This window comes from Hylobates moloch, unplaced genomic scaffold (assembly GCF_009828535.3).
Source record: "Hylobates moloch isolate HMO894 unplaced genomic scaffold, HMol_V3 SCAFFOLD_18, whole genome shotgun sequence".
Taxonomy (NCBI): Eukaryota; Metazoa; Chordata; class Mammalia; order Primates; family Hylobatidae; genus Hylobates; species Hylobates moloch.
In genome coordinates this window covers 46341734-46363489 of record NW_026652293.1, presented here as the reverse complement: position 1 = coordinate 46363489, position 21756 = coordinate 46341734, and positions in this window count along the sequence as shown.

Below are 21756 nucleotides of genomic sequence, written 5' to 3'. Positions count from 1 at the left end.
AGATACCTCATTTGGATGAGACAATGTTACCTTACCTACTCTGTGACCTTTGACAAGTCTGGTCACCTCTGTAGCCTTCAGCTTTCTCATGTGCAAATGACAGATGAAGTGCGCATAGCTTGGAATCTTGGAATCTTGGAAGTGTTGGGGGTGTTTGATGGGACGTAGCTTGTCAATGCCCTGCAGCCAAAGACCACTGGGAGCACCTGTGGTTAACAAGCTGGGTTTCTCCTTGCAGTAAGGGGGAATGAACACCACAGCGAGCCAGGGGGAGTCTCTGAAAGAGGTATTAGAAAGGACTTGTTACTGGATTTGGGCCAGTGCTCGTGGCTTGGCGAGGGTGTAAGGAGCGGGCCTTTGCTCTGAACCGGCTGGTGTCAGGAGGCGGGGCTTATTCTATGACTGGGTATCTTCTTCAACCTTATCTAGGATAAAATAAAATCATAAAACACTGTGCTTCACGCCCCTGGCCTTGCCGACTTGCAGTCCCCCCCTAAGAGCACCAGAGCCTCTGGGGCACCCCCTCTCCACTGGGAGAGGAGCAAGGTGCTGGTGAAAGTCCTGGGGAGAAGCTGGGGAGGCTCTGAAAGGGTCAGGAGGGGCCTTTTGGGGTGGCAAAGCCTGGGATTCTAGCGTTTAGCCCCAGGCTCCAGGTGTGTGTGCAAGGGTGAAAATTCCTGCTCTTGGTCACTCTCCTGTCAGGTCAGAGGGACTCTGGAAGTTTCCACTCTCTGGGGAGGGAAAGGCCCTGAAGGGATGGCCCCTGCCCTTAACTGGAAAGGGTGGGCAAGGGAAGGCAGGGGGCAGGGAACCTGGGCTCTGCTGACTGCTCACCGTGACCTTGGGCATATCACAGCCCTCCCTGGGCTCCTCTATTTTCTGTAAAAATGGGTGAGGGTGGGCAAGATTCCACTTCTGCTCCCAGTGCCTGAGCACTGTGTGCCAGGCACCATGCAAGGCACTGCCACACCTATTACCCTATCTAGTCTGTGAAACAGCCCGGGGGACCGATCTGTTGACCCCACATTGCAAATGTTTGTTATAAATCCCAGAATCTAGAATCAGAAAGACCTGGTTTTACCTTCAGCCTCAGCCAGTTCCTTGCTGTGTGGCCTTGGACAAGTCACAGCCCCTCTCTGAGCCTCAATGTCCACATTTATGCAGTGGGGAGGATAATACCTCCCTCTTGGGTTTTTGTGGAGAGCTGGGTATAATGGGTATAATGCCTCAGGCACATTGTAGGTGCTTAGACAGTGGTGGTCTTCTTCCCTCTCTGGGTCTCTTCCCTCATCTATGCCGCAGGGAGCCACTGTCCTGCCTATAAATAAAACAATAGGTGAGTGCATTCACCAGGAGGAAGATGCACGTAAAAGCTTCTTGCAACGGGTAAACAAAGTCTGTGTGCCCAGTGCTGAGAGGCAGGTGAGCCGACAGCAAGTGCAGGGACTAAGGTGTATAAAATGCCTCCTGCGGGGCAGGAGGGGAGCAGCATGCTGAGTGAGAGGGGCAGCACCCTGGAAGCTTGGAGGAGGGGCAGGATTGCTTGTACTGTCAGACAGGTGTCAAACAGGGTTCCAGGCAGCTGCTGAGTGTCAGGTGCTTCCCATAAATCATTTCGTTGAATTTAATCTTTCCATTTGCCCTGAGAGATGGGTATTACCAGGGGAGAAACTGAGATTCAAACATAGGTCCTCTGAGCCTGTGCTCTTCCCACGATGCCACCTGGTCCACATGTCATAAGACTCAACAATGCACCTGCTGTGCTGTGCACACTTGACTTCATTTCATCCTCGCAGCTTGCAAGGTTGGTGTATTGTCCCCATTTTATTTTTATGTATTTATTTATTTATTTTGAGATGGAGTGTCGCGCTTGTTGCCCAGGCTAGAGTGCAATGGCGCGATCTCAGCTTGCTGCAACTTCCGCCTCCCGGGTTCAAGTGATTCTCCTGCCTCAGCCTCCCAAGTAGCTAGGATTACAGGCGCCCGCTACCACATCCAGCTAATTTTGTATTTTTAATAGAGATGAGGTTTCATCATGTTGGCCAGGCTGGTCTCGTGCTCCTGACCTCAGATGATCCACCCGCCTCGGCCTCCCAAAGTGCTCGGATTACAGGTGTGAGTCACCGCACCCAGCTGTCCCCATTTTATAGATGAGGAACTGAGGCTCAGAGAAGCTGAATAATTTGCCCATCCTTGCAGAGAAGAGCTAAATGGAGGAGAGGAGGTAGAGCTGCAGGGCCTTCTGTTTCTGCCGGGAATCAGAACTTTTCCCTAGTGGGAAAGGAGAAAAATCAGTATCAATAAGTCAGGCAGCAAGGTTCCACTGAGCATCTCCCTGTGCCTTTCTCTGTGCTAGGGTGGAGGGAGACACCCCCGCCAACATCTTCCATGACTCCCTATTGCCCACAAGATAAAAGTCAGATTCCTCAGGCTGGCATTTGAGGCCCTTCACGATCTGGCCCCAACTGCCCAATCCAGCTGAATCATCTGCCATATGCTCCTGTGCAGCAGCCCCAGCATCCTCACCTTTCCAGCCACCCTGACTTGGCTCATGCTGTTCCCTCCACCCAGGTGCCCTTCATCGCCTTCTCTGTCATCCCTCAAATGCTACCTGCTCCCTGGAGCCTGAATTAGCCCTGTTCTCCCCTCCCAGGGTGGAATCTATCTCCACTGCACCCTCTCCTCCGAAGCCCTCCCAAACTGTGTGCCCTGCTCTGTCCCCAGCACTTCTGAATGACTAGCTGTGTGAGTACCAGTCTCCCCACCTGGACTGAGAGGTCCTTCAAGGACAAGGGCCTCTTCCTCCCATATTTCCATCCCCAGGACTTAGCAAAAGCAAGGAACAGTAGTGCTGGTGGAACAGAATTGAACCGAACCGGGTGCCCACTCTGAAGGCTCATGGCCCAGGGGCATGGACTACTAGCCCAGGGCAGAGGAGCACTGGCTTTGGAGTAAACAGCGCTGGGTTTGAGACTAGGCTTCCCTACTGGCCAGCTCTGTGACTTTGGCAAGGAGACTTAGCCTCTCTGGCCCTCAATTTCCTTATTAATAAATTGAGGTTAGTGATGTCGACCCAATAGGCATGTTGTGAAGATTGGATGAGATCATGCATATTGAGTGTAGCATGTGCCTGGCACCTGGTGAGCCCCCAGTAAAGTCAGTCATCATTGTTAGTGTTGCCCGCAGAGATGATATTAGTAGACATCAGGTGCCCATGTGCACCTGGGTTGTCCAAGCCTACAGGCACTGTGTCATCCAAGCACATGCATAATTCGAGCTTTGTATCATCAGTGCTTCCAAGTGCATGTCAATGGACCCAGCTGGGCTGGTGGCATCAGACTCTCCTGGGAAACTTTAAAAATCTAGTGTCCTAGAACCATCCTCAGAAAAGTCTGGGATGGTCCGGATTTTGCATAAGCAAGCCGGGTGATTCTTCAGTGCTGAAGGGCTTAGTTGTTTGTTTTTCTTAAATGAGTTATCAAACATTGGATAGCTGGTAGGCAACCCAGAGGAGGTGGGAGTTGCAAGCCAGGATTTAAAACAGTAGAATGAAGGGGCGAGGGTATCTCAGGCAGAGGGCATGGCATAGGCAAAGCCTTGGGGGAGGAAAGGAGGAAGAAGGAGACTGTCCTGGCTGGAGTGGTGGAGGACAGGGTCAGAGAGGGAGGCCCAGCTTGGCCATGGGGCTTCTTGAATTCCTGCCATGGAGCTCAGATTTGTTCTGATGGGCAAGGGGGATTCATTGACGGTTCTTGAGCAGAGGAGTGACATGAAAGAAATGTTCAGGTCATATACTGGCTAACAGATACAAAAGGGAATGGGGGCATGTATTGGTGGCAAGAAGGCTGGTTTGTGCCCTGCGGCAGGGATTTCACTCTCAACCTGCCCTGTGAAAGGTTTTTTCCACTCATGTCACTGGGTGGATGCCAGGTCAGGACTGAGACTTGCAGAGCCGGTGTCCTGGATTCCTCCTTGCTGACCAGAAACCCAGCAGAGCAGGGCAGGGAACCCTGTGGCAGAGGCTGTTGCTTCCCGCCAAGACACCAGAGCCCTGGCCAAGGCAGTGCTCAGTTCACAGATGACCCAGGGCAAGGGCAAATGAGGGCCCCAGTGGCTCAGGAAGTCCCCAGGTCAGAAAATGGGCCCGCTGGTGATTCTGCAGATAGTCCCTGCACATCCCGGAGAAGAGCAGACACGGTGTGGTGGGTAGGTGGGCGAGACCAGGCTTTGGGGGTCAGATCAGCAAGCCTGGGGGTAAGGAGGGCTAGATTGTATCTAGTCATGTGTTCATTCATTTGTTCACTTATTCATTTATTCTAACCACAAACACTATGCACCTGCTTAGTGCCACTGCCTGTGGTAGGTACTGGGGGCAGAGACACGCTTCTGACCCATTCCTGTCTTGGGGGAACTTCTACTACCCCGGGCTAACTGCAGAGTGAACAGTGACAGGTCAGTGCTGAGCAGAGGGAAGCGTGGCGGGGATCTGACCCCACCTGGAGAGTCAGCAGGAGCTTCTCAGAGAGGAACTCCCACCAAGCTATGTCCTGAAGGGTTTGCTATGTTCTGAAGGATTCCTTAGGGAAGAACAGCTTGGGCGAAGGCTCCAGCCCTGAGCCACCCCACCACGTTCCAGGATTGACCTGGGATAGATGTGAACTGAGCTTAGAATAGGAGAGGAGGGTGGCTGGAGAGGACGTGGGTGAGTGAGTGACTGGGGACTGGACCAGGGTGGGCTGTGGATATTGCCCTGGAGCACATGGGAGGCCCCAGTGATGGACAAGGACACAGCTACAGTTTCCATGGAAGGAGGGCTTTGCAGTGCTCAGAGCTGCCCAAAGAATGGGTAGGAACATGTCTGAAAGAGGTTACAGTTCCTAACGGAGAGAGAGACAGACAGAGAGAACTAGAAATCAGACAGGAAAAGAAAAGGAATTCATCCACCAGAAAGATCTGTGATCCCACAAAAGAAATAAATGAAAACATGGTTAACCTCAGGGGAATGCAAATTAAAACAAGAAGCTATGTTTCTCCCATAACACTGGCATCATTTTGTAAAGATGGTATAATAAAGATAATAATAGGTGGAGCTGGCAGATGTGGAGGAACAGAGCTCTTTCTGACGTTGCTGATGTGAATGGGAGTGGTGGCAGCTTTTCTGAGAGAGCTGCATGGCAGAGTGTGAGTGCCTTCACACGGGGCTGCCCCTTGATTTAGCAATTCCACATGTAGGAATTGCTCATTTATTCTAGTTTGTTGTTGTTGTTTGTTTGTTTGTTTGTTTTTTGAGACAAGGTCTTGCCGTGTTGCTCAGGCTGGTCTCAAACTCTGAATCAAGTGATCCTCTGGCCTCGGCCTCCTGAGTAGCTGGGATTACAGGAGCACGCCACAGTGCCTGGCTTTATCCTGAGAATTTACTCTAAGGAAGAAATCAGACAACTGTGCTAGACTATACTTACAGAAGGCAGTTTATCACCACGTTGATCATGGTAGATGAAATGTGGAAAGAATCTCAGTGTTCAGCAGCAGGAGACCGGCTAAGTCATCATGCCACAGCTATGCAAGGGACAGATACACAGCCATTCAAAACAGTGACCCTCCTGATTGAAGCAAACCCCCTATCACCACTCTCACAGCACTACAGATCTCTCTCCTTTGTAGCATTTATTACCATCATAATTTTACATTTCTTTGTGAACTTCTTTGATGAATTTCTATCTCCTTCATTGGACGCTAAGCTCTGTGAAGGCAAGGACTCTATTACATTCATTATTGTGCCCTCAGTGCTTAGCTAAGTTCCTGGAACACAGTATCCTCTCAATAAATTGTTGTTAAATGAGTGACTGAGTCTATATTTTTTGATGTGGACAGATTTTGTAATGTATAATTAAGAGAAAGAGAGCAGATTATAAAGCAGCATGCATGCTGTAACAGACATTGTTAATTCCCTCCTTCCTTGATTTTGTTTGTGAGTGAGGACCACATCCCCACTTTCGGTCAATGAATTGTGATTGGTCCAAAGCCGATCATGACAATCCTTTTCTCTGCTGCTGGAGGTGGTCCTGAGATCGAGCTCTGGCCAGTGAGACCTAAAGAGAAATCTGTTGGGGGTCACTTTCTGAAGTTTTTGCTTTTATAATAAAAATGCAGAAGTGACTGCCTTTGCTGGCATTGAAAACAGATGTAGCGGCTGGAGCTGCAGCAGCTGTCTTGCAGTCATGAGGGAAATTCCAAGAGACTCACAGAGATGCTGGACCTAACATTGTTGAACCAGTGAACCACGGCCAGCCACCATAGCTACTCTAGCTAGGAAGAAAAATGAGTGTTTGTTAAATAATTATACTTGCAGATTAATGCCCTCCCAATACATACGGAATATGATCCTATATATATATATATGTATCTGTATATGCAAATATGAATAGAAAAAAATTAAAGTGATTATATCTGGGTGGTAGGATTCTCATTGATATTTTTTATTTTATGAAGTTTTTCCAACAGCATGTAAATAATAACCAGAAAAAGAACTTTTTACATTCAGAAAATAAGCAATCATGCTAACTCTAATTGTTTCTTTTTTTTGACTCAGCCTCCCAAGTAGCTGGGATTACAGGTGCCCACCACCAAGCCTGGCTAATTTTGTGTGTGTGTGTTTTTTTTTTTTTTTTTTTTAGTAGAGACGGCTGCTCTTGAACTCCTGGCCTCAGGTGATCCACCTGCCTTGGCCTCCCAAAGTGCTGGGATTGCAGGCATGAGTCACCGTGTTTGGGCTAATTCTACTTAAAAAATTAACAAAATGTTAGGTCCCCACTTATCACATCCATGAGATAAGTGAATTCGAAGGAAGCTAGATGACCACCTGTGGCCATCCTGGAGCATGGATTCAAGCACCAGTGGGAGGCTGGACTTGACCTACAAAGATTCCCCTCCAAAACAAGTGTGATTCCAACCTTCTGAGGGAGGCAGGCAGGCAGGCATCATAGCCCCAGGGAAATGGATGGAAACCTGAGGCTCCGTGAGGAGAAGTTATGTCCCTCAGTTCCCACAAGGACACATCTGTCCTCACCTGGGATTAGGCCCCCAGGCCTCTGCTGGCCAGCCTGCCGGGGCAGATTTGCAACAGCACCAGGGCTATGACAAGGAGGAAGGGGAAGCTGGTCCCGCAGCCTTGGGAACCCGGGGCAGCCGTGGGATCTGCAGGTGGCGCTGATGTCCCGTGGCACCTGTATTGGCTATAAATACATATTTTCAGAAAGCTGAGTGGGGCCATCTCTTCCCGCAACAAACCCACGTCATCGGCACGAAAATGACCTTGAGGAAAATCGGAGGAGAGGGAAAAAAAAGTGTCAGCAAAGAAAGAAAGGGAAAATATACTAGGGAAACTGTTTTGTTTTGTTTTGCGATGGAGTCTTGCTCTGTCACCCAGACTGCAGTGCAGTGGCACGATCTTAGTTCACTGTAATCTCCACCTTCCAGGTTCAAGTGATTCTTCTGCCTCAGACTCCCAAGTAGCTGGGTCTATGGTTGCGTGCCACCGTACCCAGCTAATTTTTTTTTTGTATTTTTAGTAGAGATGGGGTTTCACCATGTTGGCCAGGTTGGTCTCGAACTCCCGACCTCAAGTGATCTACCTGCCTTGGTGTCCCAAAGTGCTGGGGCCACTGCATCTGGCCAGGAAAGGCTATTTTTTTTTAATGATAAAAGGTTAAGCCTTCAGGAGATATAACAATTAAACACATATGCATCTAACAACAGAGATCTAAAACACAGGAAGCAAAAATCCTGTCTGATTTTTAGCTTTCTCTCTCTCTCTCTATCCCTCTTTCTCTCTCTCTCCGATAGGAAGTGTAACTTCTTTCAGACATGTTCCTGCCCATTCGTTGGGCAGCTCTGAGCATTGCCTTCTGCATCCTGAAGTTCATGTCATCTGCCCAAGCCTGGGGTTTCTCATCGCAATAACAGGGTGCCAGTCAATGCCTCCCTACCCCTTCCCAGGGAGCAACTTCTCTCTTCCCTGCCTGTGGTGGTGGATCTAGACCCTGGCCCCAGTTCCCTATGGGGCTTTCCCCAGCCTCAGTTTTCTACCCCCTAGCATGGGATGGCAGTTCTGCCTGCCTGCCTCACAGGAATGATTCCAGGCGTGGGGACCTCGTGGGGACCTCAGTGGTTGTTGCTGGGCTAGGTTTTGGAGCTCTGACCTTCCTCCCTGGCTCAGATGGCTGACTTCTCTGCACCATTAACACCCTGACCAGGAGGTGATGGAAATATTTTGGCCTAGGGGTGAGGGCTAGGGGCCCCTGAAGCAGCTGAAGGTACATTCCTCCCGGTCCCCACCTCCACTTGCCCTGGGGCCCAGGCTGCTGGGGATTCTTTCCTTTCACCCTGGACCTCAGAGCACTGATGCAAATTGGGTGCATGCCCTTGGGGTCCTTTGGATCCAAATGGCCAGTCTGGGTGACACAGTTGGGTGTTTGTGTGGAGGAGTGGGGCTGCCATCTGACCACTCAGATCCCGTCCTTCCTCCTCCTCCATGCTGGCTTCATGTCATGACTTTCTAAAGTAGTTTCAGACGTGCCATCTGGTTTGACTTCGCATCTCCTCAGTGAGGGTAGAGTGATTGCCACCATTTTGCTGATGAGTGAACTGAGGCTCGTAAAGGTGCAAGTTGTTGCCCAGGGTCACACCATGAATTTGTAGCAGAGCTGGGATTAGAACTCATGTTCTGGATCCCCACCTGGGTCGTGTCCCTTCTGCTGCCAAGGCCTGGCTTTCTGCCTCCACAAGGTTCCTTCCCCCTTTCCTCCCTCCCCACCATAGCCACTGTCACCACCCCTCCAGCCTGTGCTCACTAGCGCATGGCCCCTCACTGGGTACTGTCTCCAGGCTGGACCCCACCACACCCACCAGAGGGATGCTCCTAAGTGGTGGTTGGGCTCTAAAACCACTCTCTCCAGACCAATCCGAATTGGACTAAAGGGCGTCCCAGCTGTAGGAGTTCCTGGTCCAGAGGAAGAGATGGTCACATAGAGGACTCCCTTGGCAAAGAGGAGAGAGGGAACATAGGGCAGAAGGTTCAGGGAGTGCTGCCTGGAGGAGCAGACCCTTGGGGTGGGTGTCATGAGAATTATCAGGCAAAGAATGCCGGGAAGGGCATTCCAGGAGGAGGGAATAACATGAGCCATGGCTGCAGAGTGGAGCTGGGTGGCCTGGACCCCTTGAGGCAGTGCTACATTTTCAGGAAGGAAATCTGTGGTTCCTACACTTAGGGCTGCCTCAGTATCTCCTGAGGAGTTTATGAAATGCAGATTCCTGGGCCCAGTTCCTGGAGATTCTGGGCCAGTCAGAGGAATCTACAATTCTCAAAGCGGGAGGGTAGGAGGAGTTGCTGCAGCCTCATTCCACCACTCTGATGCAGGTGGCCCCTGGACCATGCTTGGAGAAACACTAGCAGGACTGAGGTGGCCTTGGGCAGAGCACTGTGGAGGGGTCTGGGGTGGAGGCAGAGGTGGGGTGCGCTATAGGAAGAGCTGCAGGAGCTGGACCCTCTTGGACAAGCCTATTGAAAAGTCTGGCTTGCCCATCCCCCGTCTCTACTGACACATTTTATCCTTCTCTTTTCATCATTCTCTAGCACTCTTATCACCAACTTATAGGCTGAACATTATTACCTATTTCACTCAACTATGAGGGCTGCATGAGGAAAGGGATTTTGTCTATCTTGTTCACTGCTGTACCCCAATGTCTGTAACATGGAAGGTGATCAAGGGAGGTTTTGTTCTGTTTGCATTTTTTTTTTGAGACAGAGTCTCCCTCTTGTCACCCAGGCTGGAGTGCAATGGCGCGATCTCAGCTCACCGCAACCTCCGCCTCCCGGGTTCAAGCGATTCTCCTGCCTCAGCCTACCGAGTAGCTGGGATTACAGGCATGCGCCACCACGCCCAGCTAATTTTGTATTTTTAGTAGAGATGGGGTTTCTCCATGTTGGTCAGGCTGGCCTTGAACTCCTAACCTCAGGTGATCCACCTGCCTCAGCCTCCCAAAGTGTTGGGATTACAGGTGTGAGCCACCGTGCCCGGACTGCATTTTGTTTTTTTAGGGTGGAAGAGATCTGAGCGTGCTCAGAGGCTGGCAGGAAAAGGGGTGAGTAAGCCTTGATGTGTACAAAAGAGAGACAGAGAGAGCCAGGCAGACATATCAGAGAACAGCAACATCTCTTCCTTTTAAGCCGGCAGGGAGTGAGGAGGTACAGGATGGAGAGGGGCTGCCTGCGGTAGGTGCCAGGAAGACCCCAGTGGCTTCCTTTTCTCCATGAAGTGGCAGACAAGGGGCTTCCTGGGAAGAGAGGGGAGGAGAGGAGAGGGTGGAGACTGGTGATTTGCATTGGGCCCAGAGCCATTCTTGAGCAGGTGGAGAGGAAAGCATTTTTGAGGCCGGCGCGCTGGTCATGACCCTCTTTTGTTCAGAATCTCCCAGGGTCCCCTACCCTCAGGAGGGGGCCATGCCTTGGCCTCGAGAGGCATTAAAAAGCAGCCTCCCATCCCAGTGTCCCCAGCTGGGCCATGCTCTGCTTCCTACCACCATTATAACTGGACCACAGATCCCAAGCTGCCTCCTCCAGGAAGCCTGCCCGGATTCAGTGCCCATCTGACTGAGTTCCCGCAGCACCTAGCCTGTCCCTTCTGTGAGACTTGGCTCCTCTCACAGTCGCCTGTGCTTTCATCTGCCTCTCTGTGGACTCTGAGGGTGAGGCGGGGGCTGATTCAGCTCACGGGTGAGAGCAGGTGCCAGCAGCTTATGGGCTGGGCCGGGCCTGGGTGGCGGGCAGGCCGTGGGCTCCGCTGACAGGTACCTGGCGCCCTCTGCTGGTCTAGCTGGGCACGGCTGCTGCTCCAGAGTGGCCGGAAGCTTCCTGGGAGAGGCCTGGTTCTCTGGGCCTGTCCCTCTCTCCCTATTCCTTCCTTCCTCCCTTCCTGAAACGTCACTGCGTCCTCCAAATCCTGCTCCAGCACCAGCAACCCCTCGCTTTTCAACAGCCTCTGGCAGCGTTTCCGACCCTTTCTGGCCTTGACTGGAAGGTCCCTGTCCCCCAAGGACACTGCTGCCGTCCCTGCAGTCCTTTCCCCCGGCCTGAGGAGGGTAGGGTCTCCTTGCTGTCAGTGCTCCACTCTCTGGATCATTGTCCTTCTCTCCTCCATAAACACAGTCATGCGTCACACAGCAATGTTTCAAGCAATGACAGACCACGTACATGACAGTGGTCCCATAAGTTTACAACGGAGCTGAGAAACTCCTGTCACCTCACCTAGGGACATCATAGTCATTGTTAACATTGTAGCACAGTTACTTAAAAAAATAAATTTAGCGTAGCCCAAATGTACAGTTTTTGTAAAGTTTATAGTTATGTACAGTAGTGTCCCCAGCCTTCACATTCACTCTCCACTCACTCACTGAAACCCAGAGCCACTTCCGGTCCTGCAAGCTCTGTTCATGGTAAGTGCCCTACACAGATGTGCCATTTGTTTCTTTTATATTTTATTTTTACTATAGTATTTTTACTATACTATTTCTACGTTTAGATTTGTTTAAATGCACAAATACTTACCATTGTGTTACAGTTGGCTACAGCATTCAGCACTGTGCTGTAGAAGTCTGCAGTCTAGGAGCAATAGGCTGTCTATCCCATATAGCCTAGGTGTGTAGTGGGCTACCCCATCTAGGTCTAACTATATGATGTTTGCACCATGACAGAATTGCCAAGGACATATGGATGCACGACTGTATTGAAGTTCCTGTCATCAGATTACACCGGAAGACAGCTCTGGCTCATAGCCCCTTTCTCTGCTGGGGGATTTCAGCGTGTTTCTAGAGAGTCGGTTGCAGGCTCTGGCACCTCAGTCCTTCCACCTCCAGAGACCTTGCCTGCCCGTTTTTCAGCCTCCCATTCCCACCTGCATGCTCTTGCCCCTGTCACTATGATAACAAGCTCCTCCAGAACCTCCATTCCAAACACCCCCTTTCTGACCACCACTTTCCTTTTCTCCCAACTCCAGAGAGCACAGCCAGAGAGAAACACACACGCTTTCCGGTCTCGCTCAGCAACCACTCGGCTCTGGTGGGCCCTGGAGGCCGTCCTAAAAACCCACTCCGTTTCCAAGTCCATCACTCTGCCTGACTTATTTATTTTATTTTTTATCTCAGTAAAAGCGTATATAATAGTTGTATGTTGCAGGCAATATTCTAAGCACGTTATTATCAACTATTTTTTAAACAACTCTGTGAGGTACATTCTGTAACTATTGCCATTTCACAGACGAAGAGATGGACACACAGGAAGAGACTGCGTGACTTGTCCTGGAGCCCAGGCCCGTGGCTCCGTGCAGTGCGGCCCCGCCCCCAGACAATGACAGCAACATGCCTCCTCCTTTCTCCTTAAACCCCCAAATCCTTCTCCCCCAGCCTTCCTTATAGTTGCTGCCTTGCCTCCTATTCCAACGAGAAAATAGACTCAATAAAGAGAGAACCTCCACTGGCTCCCACCTCCACATCTCCCTACCTGCCTGCCTGTGCCTCCTTCTCTACCTTCCCCTGTGATTATGGCTGCACCCTTGTCTAGAGGATGGAGCCTTCCACCTGTGCACTAGGATGCATCCCTTCTCACCTCCTAAGAGATGCTCCCTATTCTCCAGCATTGCCAGCTTGTTTGTCTCAACTGTATCACTTCCATCAGCTCTGGGCCATCACCCATCTTCCTGCTTCCCCAAGGATACAGGGAAATCCTTGAAAGTGATGTCTGTGGTGGCCATCTTTGGCTCCTCTTCCTGCATTGTCTCTACACAGGCCTTCCTGGTGATCTCCACATGGCTAAATCAGAGCACCGGACCCCAGCATCTGACTGATTTTCCTTTCTCACCTTGCTTGCCCCGTGGGCTGCATTTGACCCAGTTGGTCACTTCCTCCTCCTGGACATGCTCCCTCGTGATGTCTGTGAGTCCCCTGTCATTGAATTACATTGATATGTTGACAACTCCCAGCCCAGCATCTCCCCTAAGTTCCATGTGACACCTTGACCATCTGGTGAATGGCTCAAACCCATGCACCCAGAACTCCTCAGTGCCCCACTAAGCCACTCCTCCCTGGGCTCCCCAGCTGCTCCTTAAGTGACAAGGCCAAAACACTGTCACATCCCACATGTCAACTGTGGGCAAATCCAAATACATTCACAGTCCCACTGCTGCCTCTGGTCTAAGCCACTAGCAGTGTGGCTCACAGTCTCCCACCTGCTCTCTCTGCTTTTACCCTGGCCCCCTGACATCTATTTTCCAAGTAGCAGTCACAGCAATCCTCAAAAATTATAAATCAGATCATGTCCCTCAGATATGGTTTGGCTATATCCCCATTCAAATCTCAGCTTGAATTGTATTTCCCAGAATTCCCAGGTGTTGTGGGAGGGACCCAGGGGGAGGTAATTGAATCATGGGGGATGGTCTTTCCCATGCTATTCTCATGGTAGTGAATAGGTCTCAGGAGATCTGATGGGTTTATCAGGGGTTTCCACTTTTGCGTCCTCCTCATTTTCTCTTGCTGCCACCATGTAAGAAGTGCCTTTCGCTTCCTGTCATGATTCTGAGACCTCTGCAGCCACGTGGAACTACAAGTCCAATTAAACCTATTTTTCTTCCTAGTCTCAGGTATTTCTTTATCAGCAGCATAAAAATGGATGTAAATTGGTACCGAGAGTGGGGTGTTGCTTAAAAGATACCTGAAAATGTGGAAGTGACTTTGAAATTGGGTAACAAGCAGAATTTGGAACAGTTTGGAGGGCTCAGAAGAAGACAGGAAAATGTGGGAAAGTTTGGAACTTCCTAGAGACTTGTTGAATGGCTTTGACAAAAATACTCATAGTGATATGAACAGTAAGGTCCAAGCTGAGGTGGTCTCAGATGAAGATGAGGAACTTGTTGGAAACTGGAGCAAAGGTGACTCCTGTTATGTTTTAGCAAAGAGACTGGCAACATTTTGCCCCTGCCCTTGAGATTTGTGGAACTTTGAACTTGAGAGAGACGATTTAGGGTATCTGGTGGAAGAAATTTCTAAGCAGCAAAGCATTCAAGAGGTGACTTGGGTACTGCTAAAAACATTCTGTTTTAAATGGGAAGCAGAGCACAAAAGTTCAGAAAATTTGCAGCCTGATGTTGCAGTAGAAAAGAAAAACCCATTTTTTTGAGGAGAAGTTCAAGCCAGCTGCAGAAATTTGCCTAAGTAGCAAGGAGCCTAGTGTTAATCCTCAAAACCATGGGGAAAATGTCTCCGGGCCATGTCAAGGACCTTCACAACAGCTCCTCCCATCACAGGCCTAGAGCCCCAGGAGGAAAAAGTGGTTTTGTGGGCCAGGCCCAGGGTTCCTGTGCTGTGTGCAGCCCAGGGACTTGGTGCTCTGTGTCGCAGCCGCTCCAGGCATGGCTGAAAGGGGTCAACATACAGCTTGGGCTGTGGCTTCAGAGGCGGAAGCCCCAAGACTTGGCAACTTCTATGTGGTGTTGAGCCTGCAGGTGCACAGAAGTCAAGAATTGAGGTTTGGAAACCTCCACCTAGATTTCAGAAGACGTATGGAAATGCCTGGATGTCCAGGCAGAAATTTGCTTCGGGGTGGGGTGCTCGTGGAGAACCTCTGGTAGGACAGTGCAGAAGGGGAATGTGGGGTTGGAGTCCCCACACAGAGTCCCTACTGGGGCATCGCCTAGTGGAGCTGTGAGTAGAGGGCCACCGTCCTCCAGACCCCAGAATGGTAGATCCACTGACAACTTGCACTGTTCTCCTGGAAAATCTGCAGACAATCTACGCCAACCCATGAAAGCTGCTGGGAGGGAGGCTGTACTCTGCAAAGTCACAGGGGCAGAGCTGCCCAAGACCATGGGAACCCACCTCTTGCATCAGCGTGACCTGGATGTGAGACCTGGAGTCAAAGGAGATCATTTTGGAGCTTTAAGATTTGACTGCCCCACTGGATTTCGGAATTGCATGGGGCCTGTAGCCCCTTTGTCTTGGCCAATTTCTCCCATTTGGAATGGCTGTATTTACCCAATACCTGTATCCCTATTGTATCTAGGAAGTAACTAGCTTGCTTTTGATTTTACAGGCTTATAGGTGGAAGGGACTTGCCTTGTCTCAGATGAGACTTTGCACTGTGGACTTTTGGGTCAATTCTGAGATGAGTTAAAACTTTGAGGGACTGTTGGGAAGGCATGATTGGTTTTGAAATGTGAGGACATGAGATTTGGAGGCCAGGGGCAGAATGATATGGTTTGGCTGTGTTGCCATTCAACTCTCAGCTTGAATTGTGTCTCCCAGAATTCCCACATGTTGTGGGAGGGAGCCAGGGAGAGGTCATTGAATCATGGGGGCTGGTCTTTCCCGTGCTGTTCTCATGATAGTGAACAAGTCTCATAGGATCTGATGGGATTATCAGGGGTTTCTGCCTCTGTATCCTTTTTATTTTCTCTTGCTGCTGCCATGTAAGAAGTGCTTTTCACCTCCTGCCATGATTCTGAGGCCTGCCCAGTCATGTGGAACTGTAAGTCCAATTAAACCTCTTTTTCTTCCCAGTCTTGGGTATGTCTTTATCAGCAGCATGAAAATGAACTAATATACCCTCCTCTGCTTAAAACCTGCCCTTAACTCTCCACCTTGAGAAAAGCCAGAGTCCCCAGAATGGTTGGCGAGCTCCCCCAGGTCTGCCCCCGCACCAGCCTCCTGCCCAGCTCTTCCTTGCCGGCTCCCTCCCATCTCTGGGCTGTTCCAGTCTGGGGCGGCACTTCTCCACTGTGTCCACGGCCCGTCCTCTCAGCTGCTTTCCTCCAGTGTCCTCTTTGCACACTGCCCTGTTTTAAAGTGCAGGTCTCCCGCCCTCTTTTTTCCTTTTCCTCCATGGCACTCATCACCATCTCACACACTGCATGTTTGATTTGTCGTCTGTTCCGCCCTACTAGAGGGAGGGCTACACAGGGGCAGGGATTCTGTGCTCTTGTTTACTGCCATACCCAGCATCTAGAACAATCCCTGGCACATAGTAGGTGCTCAGTAATTAACTCAGTCATTAAACATACATGTCAGGCTCTAGCCTGGTGCTAGGGATGCCAAGGATGACCTGACTCAGACAGGTTCCCTGCTTATACTGAGTTCACAACCCATGGGGGAGACAGATGCATTCCCTGACAGGTTTGCGGGCAGCCCTTTGTATCTGTCACTTGCCATGTAGCCCTTACTGTACATGGGACGAAATGCTCTCAAGTAGGGAGCTGCAGCCCCGTCTCCCCGACCTCAGGAGGGGGAGCCCTGAGCTCCAACCCTTGCCCTCTGGGGCTACGGGTAACAGCTGGAAAGGGAGTTTAAGTCCACTCTGACCCACAGCTGTGTGATGTGCACAAAATGCTCTCCCTCTCTGGCTCTCAATTTTCTTGTCTATTAAACAGAGATGATAGTCCCAGCTCAGCATGCCCCACAGGGCTGGGGCGAATGAGACAGGAAGGATGAAGATGCTTTGTGGACAAACAGGAGGAGTTCTAAGTGCTCCAGGAGGGGAGCCATGTTTATTTTACAATGTTATGTCTTTTTGGGTTTTTGTGAGGTGGAGTCTCACTCTGTTGCCCAGCTGAAGTGCAGTGGTGCAATCTCGGCTCACTGCAACCTCTGCCTCCCGGGTTCAAGCAATTCCCCTGCCCCAGCCTCCCTAGTAGCTGGGATTACAGGCACCCACCACCACACCTGGCTAATTTTTGTATTTTAGTAGAGATGGGGTTTCGTCATGTTGGCCAGGCTGGTCTCGAACTCCTGACCTCAAGTGATCCGTCTGCCTCGGACTCCCAAGTTGCTGGGATTACAGGTGTGAGCCACCGCATCCAGCCTATTTTACGATTTTAAACATGATAGAACTGTAGAACGCAGACATCAAGGCTCTCTTATAATTCCATTTGGGGTCTGTACCTTAAATCTTGTGTTGTTTATGCAGAGACAAACATTATATATACATGTGTAACCACTTTATTGAAATGGGATCATAACATGCGGTTTAAAAGTTATTGATGTTGGACATCTTTCCATGTCAATATATAAACATCCATTTATTTCTTATTACCAGCTGCCAAATATCTCACCATATGAACAGACTAAAATCTGTCCCTCCATTGATGGATGTTTGGATTGCTGAACTTCTGGAAGAAATTCAATAAGAGCAAACAGAAGTGTAATATATGACACGCTGGCAGATCAAAGTGAGAGTTTTATTAGAGGAGACAGTAAAGCTAGGAGGGGGGGAGAGCTAAATGAATCAACATGTTGCAGTCGGAGCCCAGACTCACACCACCCCAAGAGGCAGGAGGCAGTGCAGCCAGAAGGGCACTGAGGAGCTGTGGCCACAGCTCCCTTTGGCTCCCAGCAGTGGGACCGGATGCAAACTTCCCACCCAACCACATGTCTGGGCTTCCTATACCCTGTTTAGTCTTTACTGAGTCAGAGGCTGTTCTGAGAGCTGAGCACACCCATTTTACAGCAGAATTTCTTACAGATAAGCGTGCTGCTGTCCTGGACCCTTTGGCCATCCTGGGCCATTGGGCCAGCTCCAGCCTCATCTTTGAATGGTGGGTGAACATCGCTGGGGTCCTTGCTAGATTACATTAGGGCCTCCACACACTTTAGTTGCTCTCCGTTTGCACAATGATTTCTGTATCATTAGTACCTCTTTGTCCACTTGCCTAATTATTTCCTTAGGATAAATTCCTCAGAAATCAAATAGCTAGGTCAGTATATAGCACATTTTCACAGTTTGCTACTGACTAGAGATATTAAAGGTACAAAAACAGCCAGAATTAGATGCAGAGCCACAAGGGAGTTTTGTTACTAAGACGTCATTTCTAATCAGGGAGAAAAAATGAGTTATGGAATAAATGGTATTGGAACAATAGGCTAGCCTTCTGGAGAAAAATAACCTCGCTCCTTATACAAAAGTAAATCCCAGTGGAAGCCAAGATATTAAAAAAAGTTTTAAAAAAGGAGGACAATTTTTATATGATCTTGATAAGGGGGAGGGCTTTCCAAGCCCAGTACAAAATCAAGAAGTCATGAAATAAAAGGCTGATAAGTTTGACTCCATGAAAATTAAAATTTTCTATGAAAAAAATACAATAAAGTAAAAAATCAAACAACAACTGGAAAATAGATCTGTAACATACAGAAGAGACAGCAGGCTAATTTTGGTATTATACATAAAAAGCTATTATGAATCATCAAACAAAAGATCCACAGCCAAAATGAAAAAATGAAGAGACAGTTCAAAGACAAACAAATGTAGATAATTGTTTAACTTAAGGAAAGGTCAAAATATTTGGCAACTCTGTGTTGGCCTGGGTGTGACCATGAGTGGTAGTTGCCAGTGGTGTTCACAAATATACCCATTCTCCTCCTTCTGGGCACTTGGTGTGATTGCAGCTTCCTACATTTGATCTTAGATGTGGTCATTTGTCTCCCTTAGGAGAAGGAAATGTGAGCCAAACTGTTGTGGGTCACTTTTGGTGGAAGCTGCATGGAGTCACCTCTTTGCTTTCCACCAGCCTCAGTGTTCAGCAATGTTCTGAATGATGGTTGCTTTATCAGTCTGGTTCTGGGGTGAGGGTAATGAAGTAGTGAAGCAAAGTCCTTGATGGACATGTGGGGTGAGAGACAAATAAACCTTTGACATTTCAAGCCCCTGAGATTTGGGGCGTGCATGTGCTGGAAGCAGAACCTAGCCTATTCTGGTGGATTCCTCCAGCACTGTTCGTGGGAAGACATCATCAATATATAGCATTCATGTGCCCTTTATCTCGAAATTCCACTTCCAGGAATTTATGAAACAGATACTGTCACATATGCAAAGAGCTATGGATAAGGATAGACATGGCAACTTGGATTGTAATAGCAAAAGACAGAAACACCAACCAATAGGACATTAGCTAAAGACACTGTGAAACATACATAGAATGAAATAATCTGCAATCAGAAAAATAAGGCAGTAGATGTAGGTGCACCAGTGTAGTTTTTATCCCAAGATTGGGGCTAGATTAAGATGTTAGATTAAGTTGTCCCTCTCCACCCCACCAATATAAATAAAAAGTTAAAAGTAAATCATAAACTATTTTTACAATTTTAAAAAGTGGGTTAAAGAGCCCATCCAAGTAGTTTTATAAAAGTAGACTATCTCCGAAAACATACCCAATAAATAGGTATATTAATTTCCTGAGGCTGTTATAACAAGTTTCTACAAATTTGCTGGCTTCAAATAACAAAAAGGTGTCCTCTTGCAGTTATGGAAGCCAGAAGTCTGGAATGAAGGGTTGCAGGGTCGTGGCCTCTCCAAAACCTCTAGGGGAGAAACATTCCTTGCTTCTTCCAGCTCCTGGGGGCTCCCGGCATTCCCTGGCTTATGTCAGCACCGCTCTAATCGGCGCCTCCATCGTTACATACGTGTTTCTGTGTCTCAAGTATCTCTCCCCTTTCTCTTCTGATAAGAGTCATTGGATTTAGGGCCCACCCTAAACCCAGGATAATCTCCTCATGAGATCCTCAGGTCAATTACATCTGCAAAGATCTCATTTCCAAATAAGGTCACATTCAAAAGTACCAGGGGTTAGTCTTAGACTTACCTTTTTGGGGGACACCATTCAACCCACTACCATGGGTAACAGTGGTTTCCCCTCAGAAGGTGGGGGTTCAGGAGTGGGAGGAAGATGAACTTTTCACTGTATATCCTTTCAAACTATTCACGTTTAAAAAAACATTTTCATGTAAATTAAAAAAAATTGAACGTTCCACACAAAAAGATGCCCCCTCCCTTGCCAAAAAGAGTATGCCCATTCAAAATGTTGAAATGTACACTCACACCAATGGTGGCTGGCTGCAGACTCCAAGTTTCTGAGGTTGGAGAAGGTAGCCAGGGAGCATAAAAGTGACTTCTATCTACTCATTCAGTCTATGAGGGGAAGGCAATGGCTAGAAGAGCATTTTGACGGACAGTAAAAATGGCATTTTTAGAGGGGGGAAGCCTTGAGGATGCTTGTGGGGTGAAGGGAAAGAATAACACAGGAAGAGGGATTTGGGGATAAGAGGAGGAGAGGAGATAGTGGAGGTAGGTGATCCCTGCAGAGGCCAGACTGGGGCAGGGGAGTGTCAGCTGAGTACAAGAGGATGGTCCCCTCTGCCCTGAAGGAGGAAGGCGGGAGGGGAAAAGGATGGGTGTTGACCCAGAAAGCACTTGTGGTGGAGGGGAGGCCCCAGAAGAGGCTTCTGACTTACCCTGATAGCTGGTACCTCTCAGGGGAGCCGGCTGGTTATTTGCTGGCCAAGGTGTAGGGGAACCCATTTGAGAAGAGGGAGGAGGTGACACAACTCCTTTGGGCAACTTAGGGGAGGGGTAATTGGTGAGGGATGAAAGCCCTGCCAAGTGGCAGGAGGCCCAGCTGGGGCTGCCCCTCATAAGAGTGCAGTGGAGGATGTGGGATGAGAAGTGACTGCCCCTCTGGTTCCATCTGTCGCAGAGCCCAGGGTGCTTCCTTCCTCCCCCACCTCCCTCAGAACACACCCACTGCACGCTGGACAGCAGCCCCCTTCCTGGGCCTGGGGACGTCCGTGTCCCCCTGTGCACAGGCTTCATCATTCTCTGGGTGCACGGTAACAACCCCTGGTAGGTGAGAGGCCAAGGTCCCAAAGGGGAGCAGCAGGGAAAGTTAGCTCCCATCTATTCTTGCTCCAGGGGAGGCCTTTGATGAGGAAGCTGCCAAAAGCACATCGCAAATACAATTCCAATTACAGGCAACAGGAAGGAGAACCACCTCTGCCACCTCTGTCAGCAAACCATGAGCTCCTACTCTGTGCTGCGATGGTGGGCTTGATGGGGATAGCTCTGACCTTACCTCATGGAGCCACTGTCAACCCACTGGTTGCTCCGTCTTTGTGCACTGGCTCTCTGGAGTGAGGTCTTTGCAAACAAAATGGAAAGGGCACCAACTTTGGACTCCAGCACCTAGATTCAGAGCAGGCCATTTCACTCAGAATCTGCTGTGCATCTGCAAGGGAGGATCATAAAGCCGCCTTTGTTTCTTCCCAGTATTAACAGCCCTTCCAGAAAGAGCAAGCCTCATGTCATGCCACATGTACAATCTGAGGCCAGGAGCTCTCTTTCCCCTTTTCATCCTCCTGCCTGGTACACAATAGGTGTTTACTGGATGCTTGTCCAGTTAAGTTCTTGAACATGGTATGTAAAAGGAATCTTTGCAAATTGAATCTTCTGGAACACTGAGCTTGTGCCTACCATAGAATTCTGAATGTACCTATATGACATCTTTGCAAACTTAAAACCTGAATCTTTGTAGTATAAATCCCTTGAAATGCATATAGGCTGGACATCAAAAGCAAGCAATCTCTTCAAGGAACAGCTAGTTGGTAAGGTCAGTGTGCAGGGTGCATAAAGGGCAGAGGCCGGAGGGGGTCCAGGCTAAGTTTAGAAGACTGCCAGCTTAAGCCAGTGGAAAGAATTCGGTGGGCAGCGAGGAGGCCACAGTGGGATTGATTCAGAAGTCTCACTGGTCAGCAGGTGACAAGGTGGACCCAGGAAACACTGAAAAGGTGGGCCCGGCAGAACTTGGAGTCTGGCATCCCACGCAGGGTGTGAGGCTGGAGAGGAGGTGCCCCTAAAGCGCCGGCCCGCCTTCCAGCCCAGTTAGGATTTGG